Source organism: Scyliorhinus canicula, chromosome 7 (assembly GCF_902713615.1).
Source record: "Scyliorhinus canicula chromosome 7, sScyCan1.1, whole genome shotgun sequence".
Taxonomy (NCBI): domain Eukaryota; kingdom Metazoa; phylum Chordata; class Chondrichthyes; order Carcharhiniformes; family Scyliorhinidae; genus Scyliorhinus; species Scyliorhinus canicula.
In genome coordinates, this window is record NC_052152.1 from 54,878,447 (window position 1) to 54,893,744 (window position 15,298).

Sequence of the window (15,298 nt, forward strand, 5' to 3'; positions counted from 1 at the left end):
GGAAAATGGAGAAGAGGGCTGGTGCAATAACACAACCTTGTTTGACCCCAGTCTTCACAGAAATAGGGGGCGGAATTCTTTCACCCCAGGGCCGGGCCGGAGAATCACTGTGACCGGCGCGAATCGCGCCACGTCGCCTTGATGCCGGGACGCGATTCTCCAGAGAGCGGAGAATCGGCGCCATTAGCATCGGCGCGGCGCCGGTTTGGGCCGCTCTTTGGGGTCCCCCCCCGGTGATTCTCCGCCCGGGATGGGCCAAGCGGCCGCATAAAAACCCGAGTCCTGCCGGCGCCGTTCTAACCTGGTCTTTACCCGGCGGGACCTCGGCATGGATGCACCGGGGGTGGCCTGGTGGGGGGCGGAGGGCGGGCCCGACCCCGGGGCCTACCGAATGGCGGGCCAGCCTCTTGGGCTGGGGAACGCCTTTGTTCCGCGCTGGCCCCTGTAGCCCTACGCCATGTTGCGTCGGGGCCAGCATAGAGAAGGGAGACACCGCGCATGCGTGGAACTCGCGCCGGTCCCACTGCGCATGCATGCGTTGGTGCCGGCCCCACTGCGCATGCACAGACCCGCGGTGCCCATCTGACGCCGGGATCGGCAGCTGGGGTGGCATGGGTCGCTCTGGTGCCGAGCTGGCCCCCTGTAGGGGTCAGAATTGCTGCTCCTGAGGCCAGGTTGACGCTGTCGGGAAATGCGGAGGCGTTTATGACGGCGTCAACGCTTAGCCTCAGGATCAGAGAATCCCGCCCAGGGTATGTGGTTGTTCTGAAGGCTCATAGATCCCACCAAGGCAGCCCTTCTCAGTCAGCATTTCACTGCCAACCTCTCAATTTCCAGCCACCAGGAGCAATTGTGTGTCCAGATAGTGCTCTGTGAGCACTAAAGTAAACCATAACAAGCAGCTGTGAAGAGCTCCTTGATCGCTTCACCAGGAAACATTGTGATTTGTTTGACAAAAATGACCAAGAGTTACAGGACCTAAGCGAGCATAAGCACAAAGCTTTTGCAGACTGGAAACTTTCCCAGATTGGAAACATCCCTCAAGGGAAAAGCAGCAATGTTACAAGTGGCTGAAGGTAGTAGCAGAACATTAAACCCATGGCATAAAGAACAAATGGTGGGTAGAATGAGGGGAGGTGATCCAACAACTTGCGGACACCAATAACATGCGTGGCATTTCAGCACTATCTATGGCCCATCCTGCTGAGAACCAACCATAGAGGATAACTCATCAAGGACAGGGAGGCAGTCTGTGCTCACTGGAGAGAACATTTTGAGGAACTCCTCAATGAGACTCTGTCTTTGACCTGAGCACCCTCAACTCTATTCCTCAATACCCGTCTAGCTCAGTCTCAGAGCTACCCCAGTCCAGAACAAAATTGAAAAAGCCATTTGGCAACTTGAAAAACAACATGGAAGAGACAAAATCCATGCTGAAATTCTGAAACGTAGCATAGATATACTCCTGGTACAGCTGCACAACATTATATCCCTGATCTGGGAAGAGGAGTGCATGTTGGGGGAATCTCAGTGGCACTTTGATTGTGACTGTATTCAAGATGAATAACCATAACTACAGAGGCGTCTCACTGCTATCTGCCACACGGAAGATCATTGCAAGGATCCTCCTCAATCGCCTCTGCTCAGCGATGTAAGAACGCCTTCTAGAGACTTGGTGCGATTTTCATCCATCCTTGCACCGTGGACATGATGTTCATTGCATGGTAAATTCAAGAAAAATGGTAGGAACAGTATCAATCGCTGTATGAGGTGTTTTTTGATCTCATTAAAGTCTTTGAATCTGTCAACCATGAAGACTTATGGGGTATACTTCTCAAATTGGCTGACCCCAGACATTTGTCACAATTATAAAGCAATAACATCAATCAGCATTGAAAGAACTTATAAAATAATTTTATTGTCTGTGCTGTGGCAATGTTAACTTTTTAAGTGCTTTGAGAAGTTTATTACATTAAAGGCCCCATACAAAGATGTTATTGTTGCTGCTGCGTCCCTGCAATAAATACAAATGAATAAATGATTCTGAAGCTCCCCAAAAATGTTTCAAGCACAGGAATTCCACAAAGGTCATTTGCAGAAGCAAATGTCTTTACAAATTGGTAAATATTTTCAAAAAGTAATACTTATTTCGTAACATTCTCGCTGATGAGATTGAAATGATTGCAAATTAGGCATAATGACCTTCTCGCCATTTTTGTGCGAGATCTGGAATTGGCTATCGGGAGTGGGCCTCTCCCACAATTCACCCGGTGCACCCAAATCGGCGCCAGGTCATCCCAGGTCATCACTGAAGATCCGATGTTCTTTTTTTTATACTGGAGCACTGAGTCATAGCTATACGCCCACACCCGGCCTGAGTTATTTTATCCCATCCAGACTTAAACCCGTTAATGGGAATAAACAAATATTCCTGCTCAACAAGGGTGATATGATGCCATATTTTATTTGTCCTGTGATCACCTGTGTCTGGAAGTTTATTATATATTCATAGCATGGTCTTATTCTTTTGTGCAAATGTAAGTGGATAATCACAAAGTCGATATATCAATAACGAGTTTATAGAGTAATAGAGCCTCTACAGTGTAGGAGGATATTTGTCCCATTGAGTCTACGCTGACTCCATTAAAGAGCACCCCAGCTAGGCCCAATCCTCTGCCCTATCCCCCATAATCCACCTAACCTTTAGATACGAAGGGGCTATTTACCATGGGCAATCCACCTAACCTGCACATCTTTATATAGTGGCACGGTGGCACAGTGGTTAGCACTGCTGCCTCACAGCTCCAGGGACCCAGGTTTAATTCCGGCCTCGGGTGACTATCTGTGTGGAGTTTGCACTTTCTTCCCATGTCTGCGTGGGTTTCCTTCGGGTACTCCGGTTTCCTCCCACAGTCCAAAGATGTGCAGATTAGGTGGATTGACCATGCTAAATTGCCCCTTAGTGTCCAAATGGTTAGATGGGATTATTGAGTTATGAGGATAGGGTGGAGGTATGGTGCTCTTTCCAAGGGCCGGTGCAGACTTGATGGGCCGAATGACCACCTTCTGCACTGTAAATTCCATGATTCTGTGAGTTGAGTGCTCTTGCAGATGGCCAGTATCATTTCAGCTAGGGCCTCAGATGGCAGTTTCTGTTCCAGGCCTATGTGTCTTGTAGGCCTGTTTACAGTACCACTTGGTAAATTTATGTGGAAAGTATACGCTGACACTAATCTGAGTAGCTTTCTTCTGTATTGTAACTTCTACCAAAAAAATAGATGCTGGAAAATCTCACCAGGTCTGGCAGCATCTGTAGGGAGAGAAAAGAGCTAAAGCTTTGACAAAGGGTCATCTGAACGCGAAACATTAGGGGCGCGATTCTCCCACACAGGGAGAAATCGTAAGGCTGGCGTCAAATCTGGGCGGGTTTGACGCCAGCCCCCCCCTCCCCGACCGGGAACCGATTCTGGTCCCCGGTTGGGGCTAGCATGCCGCCGCCGTAAACTCCGGCATCGCGGGCTTAACGAATTTCGTTAAGCCCGCTTGCCAGAGTTTGCGCCGGCTGACGCGTCATATGACGTCAGCCGCGCATGCGCGGATTGGAAGACTCCAACCCGCGCATGCGCGGATGACGTCCTCGCGCATTTGCGCAAAACCCGCGCATGCGCGGGCCGGGTTGCCCCTCAGCCGCCCCGTGAAGTGATACAGCGGGGCGGCGGAAGGACAAAGAGTGCGCGGGTATTGGACCCGCTGCCCACGATCGGTGCCCACCGATCGCGGGCCCATGGCACCCTTGGCACGGCCGTGGTACTGCCGTGCCAATCGGTGCCATGGTTTTAAAAATCGGCACTTTACGGCCGTTTTTACGAACGGCCAGACCAGGTGTGTTTGCCGTTCGTAAAAACAGCTGTAAAGGGCTTGGAACTCGGCCCATCGGCCAGCTGAGAATCGCTGCTGGCCGTAAAAAAACGGCGGCAGCGATTCGTATCGGGAGTCGGGTCGTGGGGGGGGGGGGGGGGGGGAGAATAGCGGGAGGGCGTCGGACTAGCGTGGCCATAAAATTTTACGACCCCCGCTATTCTCCGCACCGTCGTGAGTGCGGAGAATTGCGCCCTAGCTCTTTTCTCTACCTACAGATGCTGCCAGACCTACTGAGATTTTCCAGCATTTCCTTTTTGGTTTCAGATTCCAGCATCCGCAGTAATTTGCTTTTATTTACAAGATTAACATGGGTAGTGGGGTGATCCAACATCGATCATACCCATCCATACTGCAGAGTTGTGCGACATATAAATCTAGGCAGTTACCCCTGCTGCAGTGGTAGTTGTAAGGCTACCTGGAGATTTTAGCTCTCGTATAGGCAGGTAATGAGACTCAGCTGCCATCTAATTGTCTTCTCCTTGGGGCCTCACTTCAAACTCTATCTACTGACACAAAGGGAGGAAGCACACATTAAACACACCTTAACCACACAGTTATTGTCAATACAATCTGATTGTAGGAAGTAGGACTGCAATGTATCCACAAGGTTATCTTTTGGTTACCTTGTGTAGCTGGTGGAAGGCAGTGAGTCGAAGTGCAGATGGTTTTAATTGCTGGGGTAGCAGGTATTTAAGTGCACAGCTCTGTACTTATGGTCACAGGCCAGTTGAGCAGTGAAAGAGTGGAAATCATTCTCCTCAGCAATCCGAGGGTTTGGACATAGGAGGCTATATCCTCTTACAGAAAATCCAATTTCCAATGTTCTACTCATGACACGTACTTTAAGCTATCCATGCAAACTACAAGTGTATGAGTCTTGCGTTTGATGTGATTTCCATGGGGAAGTTTGAGCAGCATGCACAAATCAGGCATCTGTGACAGACACAATACAAATATATTGGGAAATTTGGCAGACACTTTCAGCAGTTGTTTATAAAGTCCCAGTGGTGTAGAAGTTCAAAACAGCTGCTGACTTGACAGCCATTGTCTTCCAATATTTTTAGGGCTGGTAGCTGGCAGGATTAGGCTTTCCAATTTAGCCCCATTTTGACACAGCTTCATGATGAAGTCCTTCAGGACTCGTAGGCCTGGATTTTTCTTTGATTTACCAGCTGTTGTCAGATGGTCTTCTGATAAACTCATTACAACTTTGAGATAAGACCTACTATCTCAACACTGCCAGTAAAAAAGCTGGACCCAAAAAGCAGCATTGCATTTTAATGTTTACTCAGAAGGCATTGCACTGCATTTAAATGAAGCAGTTGCAATGTAATTTAACATTCCCCAACAACTACCCACATCTGACCCAAATTAAAACTGCCACTATACACATGGCCATATGAGCTATACAATCATATCCCGGAGGCAGACGGTGTAGCCATTCCAGGCCAGAACAAAGTTACTTTGTCTGCCTATTCATTTTTGCTGCTTGGTGTTATCATAGATTATCATAGAATTTACAGTGCAGAAGGAGGCCATTCAGCCCATCGAGTCTGCACCGGCTCTTGGAAAGAGCACCCTACCCAAGGTCAACACCTCCACCCTTTCCCCATAACCCAGTAACCCCACCCAACACTAAGGGCAATTTTGGACACTAAGGGCAATTTATCATGGCCAATCCACCTAACCTGCACATCTTTGGACTGTGGGAGGAAACCGGAGCACCTGGAGGAAACCCACGCACACACGGGGAGGATGTGCAGACTCCGCACAGACAGTGACCCAAGCCGGAATCGAACCTGGGACCCTGGAGCTGTGAAGCAATTGCGCTATCCACAATGCTACCGTGCTGTTCTGGAGGTTCTGTTAAGAATCTTACATTCATATTTAGTCAGTTCTGCATAAAGTATATTTTTGTACCACTGGAACCTAAACTTGAAAAATGGCAGCTGAAATGCATTTGGCCACTTTTAGCAGGGCCTGCATGGAGCACCCTGGCTGACAGGTCGCTAGTGCAAGAGTGTCATGTATGTACGCTAGAAACATTGTGGTGAACGTATTGTATTAACCATTCACCATGTATGTCACTGTATCACGCTGCCTATGGACCATTGTATGATATTACATGGAATGTATCATGTTGGTGCCCTTGTGGGCTCCGCCCCGGCTCCTCCCCTTGAGGGGAGGTATAAAGGGCAGCAGCCCTGTAGGCGGCTCTCAGTAGCAGAGCAGTCACAGGAAGGCACTGTTCTAGTCGATTAAAGCCACAGTTTACATCTACACTCTGTTTCGCGTGAATTGATGGTCGCATCAATTTAATCAACTATAACACCACAATGGAATCGGCCCTCAAACCTGACTGACTGGAACTCAACCCACAGGCCACGGAGGCCAAAGGCATTTTTTTCGCACTGGCTCCACTGTTTTGAGGCCTACCTCGCCGCCTCCTCTTCGGCTTCCGTCTCTGACGATCAGAAGCTGAGCCTCCTCCACATCTGGGTGAGCCATCGAATCTCTGTACAACTCGAGGAAGCCTCCACTTACGCAGACGCCCTCGCGATGCTGAAACGCCTATATGTAAGGCCAGTGAATGAGGTGTAGGTGCTACATCTCCTCACCACTCCGCCCGGGTCACTTCCAACACTTCCTGACAGCCCAAGGCTTGCTCCACTACATGCTCCACTACATGCTCTGGCAGCATATGTGTGATTGCGAAGTGCCCTCACCAGATTTGACCTTGTTTCAACATGGGAATCCCAGCTGAGGTGCAAGTACCAGCTCTGGTGTGTGGTGTAAGGAGAGGGTGTGATGCTGCACCCTCCTAAGGTTCTTCTTCGTCTTCAGAGGTAACAGTCAGTCTCACAGGTCTGGGGGGTTCAATTGAAGAATGTTCACCTGCGCAGGGCACACAAAAAAAAAGGTGTTAGTTGGCATTTGAGGGTCTTTAATGGGTGTGACAGGTCAAAATGTTAAATAACATTGACATACAACACATTGCAACCATTAGATCACACTTGTAGCACACTCAACATTTCCCTCAGGAGCTCCTGGCCTTTGAACGATGAAGAAACACATGTACTATTCATGTTAGCATGCCAGGTATCAGTCCCCTTCCCCTGGCTCGCCCCCCCTTTTGTGTCCCAGATCACAATGTCCCAGACATTCAGAGGGAGATGACAGCGACACTCCAGCATGTCCATAGCTGCTTGGAGGAGTCCCAGAGGCTACAGGTGCTGGAGATGTCACTGACAATGCTTGGCACCGAGGCCAACACTGCTAGGGTGGCGACCACAGTGGAGTGCTTGGTGCACAATGTCGGCACCATTACTGGAGGTGTCCACGGCATTGCGCTGTCAGTGACGGCCATGGTCGAGGGCCTCGACAAATTGTCCTCCTAACTGGGAAATGTCACCCAGTACTAGGCTGACCTTGATGAGGTTCTGTGAGACATGCCCCACTCTCAGATGGGAATGGCCGAGGCTCTGTGGAGCTTATCCCAGTTGCAGGTGGGAATTGCCAAGATGCTGCAGAGCATGTTCCAGTCACTGAGCAGGATTGTCAAAGGCATCGACACAATGGTGCAGACCATGGGGTTCCGCCAGGGTTGGCCGCGCCAGATAGGCAGGGGCAGCCAGGGCTCGAACTAGCTGGCCCAAGGTGAACCCCAGGCCCCATGGGCACTCAACAGGACCTGGAAGGTGTTGGGTGCCAACCCGGACCCGTCCCATGGAGTGGCGACGATGGCCATCAGCTCACCCGTGTTCCACCCCTCTGATGAGGCCGTTTCTCACAGCCAGCAGGGGACAGGCAGGCACGGCTGTGCATGTGTCACCAACAAGTGAGCTGGGGCCCTCCGGACCCAGAGCCAGCAAAGGATGCCCACCAGGGGCATTGAAGGCCATGGGGCGGGTAGGCTCTGTTGTGCATCCTGGGGACACACCTAGAAGTAGCAGTAGAGCTAGGAAGGCAAAACACATTGAGGATCACTGAGGGCACCAGGGGAGGGGGGAGGCACCATCGGGAGAGTGGGGAATTGTAAAACACAATAAAACACCCTTTAGCACAACTAGTACGATGCCTCTATCACTTTCTTCTGCAATGCGGGCCGATCACCAAACTTTTGGCCCATCTCTCCAGGCATCTCAGTCATCTGGTCGAAGGACCAGCGATGCCTGTGCACCTTGGGACGTTGCGGGACTCCCCTCTGAGTGCCTCCCTGGCCTGGTCCTCATTGTGTGGGGTGGGGTCCGGCACATGGTCCGCTGCCTCGAGCATCTGCTGACGTTACTGCTGCTGCCGTCTCCGGCGTCTGGCCGCCCGGGCTATCAGCAGCACCACTAGGGTGCCATAGCATTCAATATCTATAAGGCCTTGGGAGAGGGTGTTAGACCAATGTTCTTCAAACTTTTTTTCCGGGGACCCATTTTTACCAACCGGCCAACCTTCGTGACCCACGCCGGCCGTCCTGAGTAACCCACCATTTTCTCTTACCTTGTTTGCTGCTGACAAAAATGGAGGAAATGGTTTTGGGTCCCTTTGGCCCTCGACCACGCTCCTCCAATGGAATCTGTTGGATGAAGGTGAAGCCTTCCTGTGTCGGAAAGTATGGAGTCTCCATCTGTCCAAAGTTCTGCATTTCTTCCGTAAACTTTTATTAAATAAACCCCCCCCCCGAACTTGTAAAAAAAATAAAAAATTAAATGAATCAAATAAATGAATAAAATGAATAACTCCGCCCCCCCCCAAAAAAATTAAAGGAATAAAATAAATGAATAAAAAACGGTTACAGAGGACAGTATACAGATGAACATGGAAATACCATTGTGAAAAAGGTAATGCAAGAATGAGTATGACTAATCATGATTTGCATTCCTTTTATTCTCATATAGATGGAGACAGGAACATTACACACATAAACTACTTCACTGCACCTTTTAAAATTGCTCCAGGTAATCAAGGAGCAATGAAGTGAAATGATAAATTGTGCATGCACAAGTGAGCAATTAAGCTGAGACTGTTTTAAAAAATAGCGGATCATCGGCGCGCTTGCGCAATGCGGCCAAAATTTTTTTCCATGTTCGTGGCCATTTTAAAGGCCGCTTGCAGCGGCGTTATGAAAAGCCGGCTGCTGCGCGGGGATTTGCGCGATCGGGAGTGCCGCGGACAACGGCTCAGCGACCCTCCCGACACCCGTCCACTGTGTTAGACTGACAAACAGCAGTGGCTCCCATCCCGGGTCCCTCCAAACTTCCAATGAACCCCTTCCACCCCCACCCCACCCACCCGGAACACACTGCTCGCGCACTCTCAGCCTCAGCGGCTCCCCTCACCGGACCCCAGACCCTGTACCCCAGACACCCGCTCACACTGTCACCTGGAGCAGGCGTTGGTCCCCTCCCCATGGCACTCACCCACCCTCAGGCCATGGACATGTCCCTGGAGCTGTGTCCCATCCCCTGGGTGTTCAGATGTTGGCTGCTGCATCTGTGGTGTTGCCGCTCACAGTATTCAAGCATCATGGTTTGAATAAGATTCTAGGCAATGACACCCACATGCTATTTGACCCGGCTACCCATGGGAATCTACTTGGGATGTGTGAAGTGCTCACTTAACCATGATTGCCAATTCCCTATTAGCAATAGCCTCACACGCATGGCCAGAGCCTTCGGCACTCGGTGAGGGTTATGGGTGGTCGGTGGGGCAGATGGGCAGGGACAAGGTGTGCCTGGAATGGGTACACACAACCCAGGGATTGGCATGGTGGTGCTGCGAGTGGTTGCCGCCCGGTTGCCCCCCCAGTGCCTCCCCCCCACCCTCCCATGGTGACCCACCCCTGCAGAGGGTCCCCTACCTCCAGCCGAGCACTGGGGTGGCAACCCCGGGTTCTTTGCCTGTGAGCAAAGATGGCTACTCACCCCGACTCCCCACAGAAGCCATTCCGCCAGGTTCACGTTTTTAAAAATAGTACTAATCGACGCCAGTGTGACCACTTGCTGGGGTGGCTGATGAATGATGGGAGGCCATTGGATAAGAGTCTCTCCCGTTAATTGTATGTGCGGTGAATGTGATTCACACTATATATAGTTGCCAATATCAATCCATGTATATATGTTCGTTATCTACCCGTTGTAAGATCAATGCTGTATTTAGTTGCCAATATAACTCCGTGTATTCACTATCCACCATTGTAAGTGCAGTTGCACTATCCGACCACCAGGGGGAGTCATTCTGGGAGTACGCAAGAGTTTGTACTGGGCTCCTCCCTTGGCTCCGACCAGGACTCCCCCCCCTGGGACCGATGTATAAAGATCAGTGCCTTAGAGCCAGCCTGCAGTTCATCTGAAGTTCAACGATGAATAGGCTGGCTCTGTTGTAAGTGTATTAAAGCCTCTGTTCAGATCCAACTACACGTGTTCGCTGAATTGATGGTTCCCTCAATTTAATACACTTAAGAAGCTACCGAAGTAAAGCATGGAATCCGCTCTAAAACCAGGACGTCTAGAACTCCATCCGCAGGATGCAGAGGCGAAAGAAACCTTCTGCCACTGGCTGAAATGTTTTAAGGCCTACCTGGCCGAAATTAGCACCGCTGAAACTACGGAGGAACAAAAGCTCAGCCTACTGCACGTGAGGGTAAGCCACAGAATTTCTACACAACTAAATCCAGCCGGTTCCTGCACCGCAGCGCTGGCGATTTTGGACAAAATGTATATTAGGCCCATGAACGAGGTCTTTGCCCACCATGTGTTCACGACTCGCCGACAACGGTCTACTGAAACTTTAGCTGAATTTGCACGCGAGTTGAACAATCTCTCAAATGACTGCAATAACCAGGCCATAACCGCGGCCGAACATAGGGAGCTTGCTGTGCGGGACTTTTTTGTAGCGGGCCTTCGATCTAGCTATGTATGCCAGAGACTATTAGAAAATGGGGCCCAGGGCTTAGAGACTACCGTAGAGGCTGCTATCACAATGGAAGTTTCCTTCCGCAGCCTCAACTCATTTCCTGTGGACCCCACTAACCCCGCTTGGGCCCCCGACCTGAGGACCCCCCCCAAGCCTGTGCCGCAAGGCCCCCCAGCTATCGGGCTGCCACAGCCGGTCGCCCTACTGTCCCAGTCAACTACTCAAGCTATCCAGCTGCTCCAGATAATTACTCCGCTCCCCCAGCCAGCTACTCAGCTCGCCAAACCAGTTATTCAACTGCTCCAACCTGCCACTATTGAGCTCCCCAAACCAGTTATTCAACTGCTCCAGCCTGCCACTATTCAGCTCCCCAAACCAGTTATTCAACTGCTCCAGCCTGCCACTTCTGTGGACAAAGCCAGCACCCCGCGGCAGCACTGCTCAGCCCGATCCGCGACCTGCAGCAGCTGCGGGAAGAAAGGCCACTATGTTAAAGTGTGCCTCGGCAGAAGGACCTGATGCACCATCGATTGCACGCGAGGCGAGTGATTTACCAATGTCAGGCTTTAATTAACTAGAACACAGCCTGGCGATCGTCTACAGTGGAAAGGAACGATCGTCAGGCTTCTGAGCATTTATACCTCGTTGATAGAGGCGTGGTTAACTCAGCCTCTCGGCCAATCGGTCGAGAGGCACATGACCGACCAGGGCCAATGGTAAGCCGACGTTCTGGCCCAATGGCAGACGAGTATGCAGATCATATCATCACATTCACCCCTTACGGAGAAGGAAGGCGGGGGGGGGGGGGTTGTGAACGAGACCCGGGGGGGGGGGGGGAAGAACTGATGATATGAGTAGCCGTCGGGAGAATAATTTTCTCTCCGTACCCTTGTCGAATTTGGGGGCTTGCCACTGGCCCAGACATAACAATATTTACAAAAGGAAGTCCATGGGACCGTAGAACTCTAGAAGGATTCGATCAGTCGTTTGGTGGTCCTTGACGTCCTGGCCGAGCGCCGTAGTGGAGGAGGTGTCGTCGGATCGGCTGATGGTCCTGCTGATGTCCTGGAGTCCGGGAGCGATAGACCTCGAGTAGTCTCCGTCACCTGAGCTGGCCGCGGAGACGCCATGGATGAGGGATGGGGAAGCTGAGTGGGGTGCTGGGGTGAAAAAGGGGAGGGGGGGTCTGTGGTGGGGGGGGGCTGCACGCCGGCGGGTGCCAGGTCCCGGAGGGAGACCGTGTCCTGCCGACCGTCGGGGTACTCCACATACGCGTACTGCGGGTTAGCGTGGAGTAACTGGACATGCTCCACCAACGGATCGGACTTGTGCACCCGCACATGCTTCCGGAGCAAGATGGGTCCGGGGGTGACCAGCCACGTCGGGAGAGGGGATCCGGAGGACGACTTCCTGGGGAAAACAAGAAGACGCTCATGAGGCGTCTGATTAGTTGCAGTACAGAGGAGTGAGCGGATAGAGTGCAGTGCATCGGGGAGCACCTCTTGCCATCGGGAAATAGGGAGATTTCTAGACCGGAGGGCTAGTAGTATGGTCTTCCAGATGGTACCATTCTCCCGCTCGACCTGTCCGTTACCCCGGGGGTTATAGCTGGTCGTCCTGCTAGAGGCGATGCCCCTGTCGAGCAGGAATTGACGCAGCTCGTCGCTCATAAATGAGGACCCCCGATCGCTGTGAATGTACGCGGGGTAGCCGAACAGTGAGAAGATGGAGAGGAGGGCCTTAATGACGGTCGATGTGGTCATGTCGGGACAGGGAATGGCGAAGGGGAAGCGGGAGTGTTCGTCGATAACCGCCAGGAAGTAAATGTTGCGGTTGTTAGAGGGAAGGGGCCCCTTGAAGTCAATGCTAAGACGTTCGAAGGGGCGGGATGCTTTGATCAGGTGTGCGCGCTCGGGGCGGTAGAAGTGCGGTTTGCACTCGGCGCAGATGTGGCAGTCACGGGTTACTGACCTGACTTCCTCGATGGAGTAGGGCAGGTTGCGGGCCTTAATGAAGTGGTGTAGGCGGGTCACCCCTGGATGGCAGAGGTCTGCGTGGAGGGAGCGGAGGCGGTCTATCTGCGCGCTGGCGCAGGTACCGCGGGACAGGGCATCAGGAGGCTCATTGAGCTTCCCAGGACGATACAAGATATCATAGTTGTACGTGGACAACTCGATCCGCCACCGTAAAATCTTGTCATTTTTGATCTTGCCCCTTTGTGCATTATCAAACATGAAGGCTACTGACCGTTGGTCTGTGAGGAGGGTAAACCTCCTGCCGGCCAAATAGTGCCTCCAATGTCGCACGGCTTCGACTATGGCCTGGGCTTCCTTTTCCACAGATGGGTGGCGGAGTTCGGAAGCCTGGAGAGTTCTGGAGAAGAAGGCCACGGGTCTGCCCGCTTGGTTCAGGGTGGCCGCCAGAGCTACTTCTGAAGCGTCGCTCTCGACCTGGAAGGGGAGGGCCTCGTCGATGGCACGCATCGTGGCCTTTGCGATGTCCGCTTTGATGCGGCTAAAGGCCTGGCAGGCCTCCGTCGACGGCGGGAAGGTCGTGGTTTGCATGAGGGGACGGGCCTTGTCCGCGTAGTTGGGAACCCATTGGGCGTAGTAAGCGAAGAAACCCAGGCAGCGTCTGAGGGATTTGGGGGTATTGGGGAGAGGGAGTTCCATCAGGGGGCGCATGTGTTCGGGGTCGGGGCCTATCACTCCGTTACGCACTACGTAGCCGAGGATGGCTAGGCGGTCGGTGCTAAACACGCATTTATCCTTATTGTACGTGAGGTTAAGGAGTTTTGCGGTTTGGAGGAATTTCTGGAGGTTGGCGTCATGGTCCTGCTGGTCGTGGCCGCAGATGGTGACATTATCAAGGTACGGGAAGGTAGCCTGTAATCCGTACTTGTCGACCATTCGGTCCATCTCCCGTTGGAAGACCGAGACCCCATTCGTGACACCGAATGGAACCCTAAGGAAGTGGTAGAGGCGCCCATCAGCCTCGAACGCGGTGTACAGCCGGTCACTCGCGCGGATGGGGAGCTGGTGGTAAGCGGACTTAAGGTCCACAGTGGAGAAGACCTTGTATGTCGCGATCTCGTTTACCATGGTAGAAATACAGGGGAGAGGATACGCGTCCAGTTGCGTAAACCGATTGATGGTTTGGCTATAATCGATGACCATCCGGTTTTTCTCCCCCGTCCGGACCACCAGCACTTGGGCTCGCCAGGGACTGTTGCTGGCCTCGATGACCCCTTCCGTCAGCAACCTCTGGACCTCGGACCTGATGAAGGATCGGTCCTGGGCGCTGTACCGTCTGCTCCGTGTGGCGACGGGTTTGCAATCGGGGGTGAGGTTAGCAAACAGGGAGGGAGGGTCCACTTTGAGGGACGCGAGGCTGCAGACAGTGAGGGGGGGTATAGGGCCGCCGAATTGAAAAGTCAAGCTCTGCAGGTTGCACTGGAAGTCCAGTCCTAGGAGTGCCGGTGCGCAAAAGGTCAGGGAGGACAAGGAATTTATAATTTTTAAAAACCTTCCCTTGGACCGTGAGGTCCGCGATGCAGCACCCGGTGATGTGGACGGAGTGCGAACCTGAGGCTAAACCGATTTTGCGTGTTACGGGATGGACAGGGAGCGCGCAGCGTCTTACCGTGTCAGGGTGAACGAAGCTTTCCGTGCTCCCGGAGTCCAGCAGGCAGTCCGTCTTGTGGCCGTTGAGGTGGATCAGCGTAGTCGTTTTGGCGAGCGTGCGTGGATGAGACTGGTCGAGTTGAACGGCCGCGAGCTGTGGAGAAAATCCGTCGTCGCTGTGCGATTCCATGCTGGAGGGACCTTGCGTGGCAGATGTGGAAGCCGGTGGCCAGGATCCCCAGGTGAGGTCTGTTCCCCAAGATGGCGGCGCCCAGGACCCGCACGTGGGGTCGGGGCCCCAAGATGGCGGCGCCCAGGACCCGCACGTGGGGTCGGCACCCCAAGATGGCGGCGCCCAGGAAGCCCTCGTGGCCGCTGGAGGCGGAGCTAGCGTTGCCGGCGCTGTGAGCGGAGAGGCGCGCAGGCCGGCTCCAAGAGGTGAGTGACCGGCATCAGCTGTGGGGATGCGGAAGCCGGCTCCAGGACGCCGGCTAGGTGCATCAGCTGTGGGGATGCGGAAGCCGGCTCCAGGACGCCGGCTAGGTGCATCAGCTGTGGGGATGCGGAAGCCGGCTCCAGGACGCCGGCTAGGTGCATCAGCTGTGGGCGGAGGTAAGGCGCGCGGGCCGGGTGCGGGGGGCCGGGGGCGGGGGGGAGCCGAGTCGCGCTGCGGGCAGGCAGGGACCGGGGGGCCCGGAGAGGCGAGCCGGTCGGGCGCCGGGGCCCGGGGGTGGGGGGAGCCGGGGTCCGGGAGCGAGCGAAGCAGGGCCGCTGCGGGCAGGCAGGGACCAGGGGGGCCCGGAGAGGCGAGCCGGTCGGGCGCCGGGGCCTGGGGGCGGGGGGGAGAA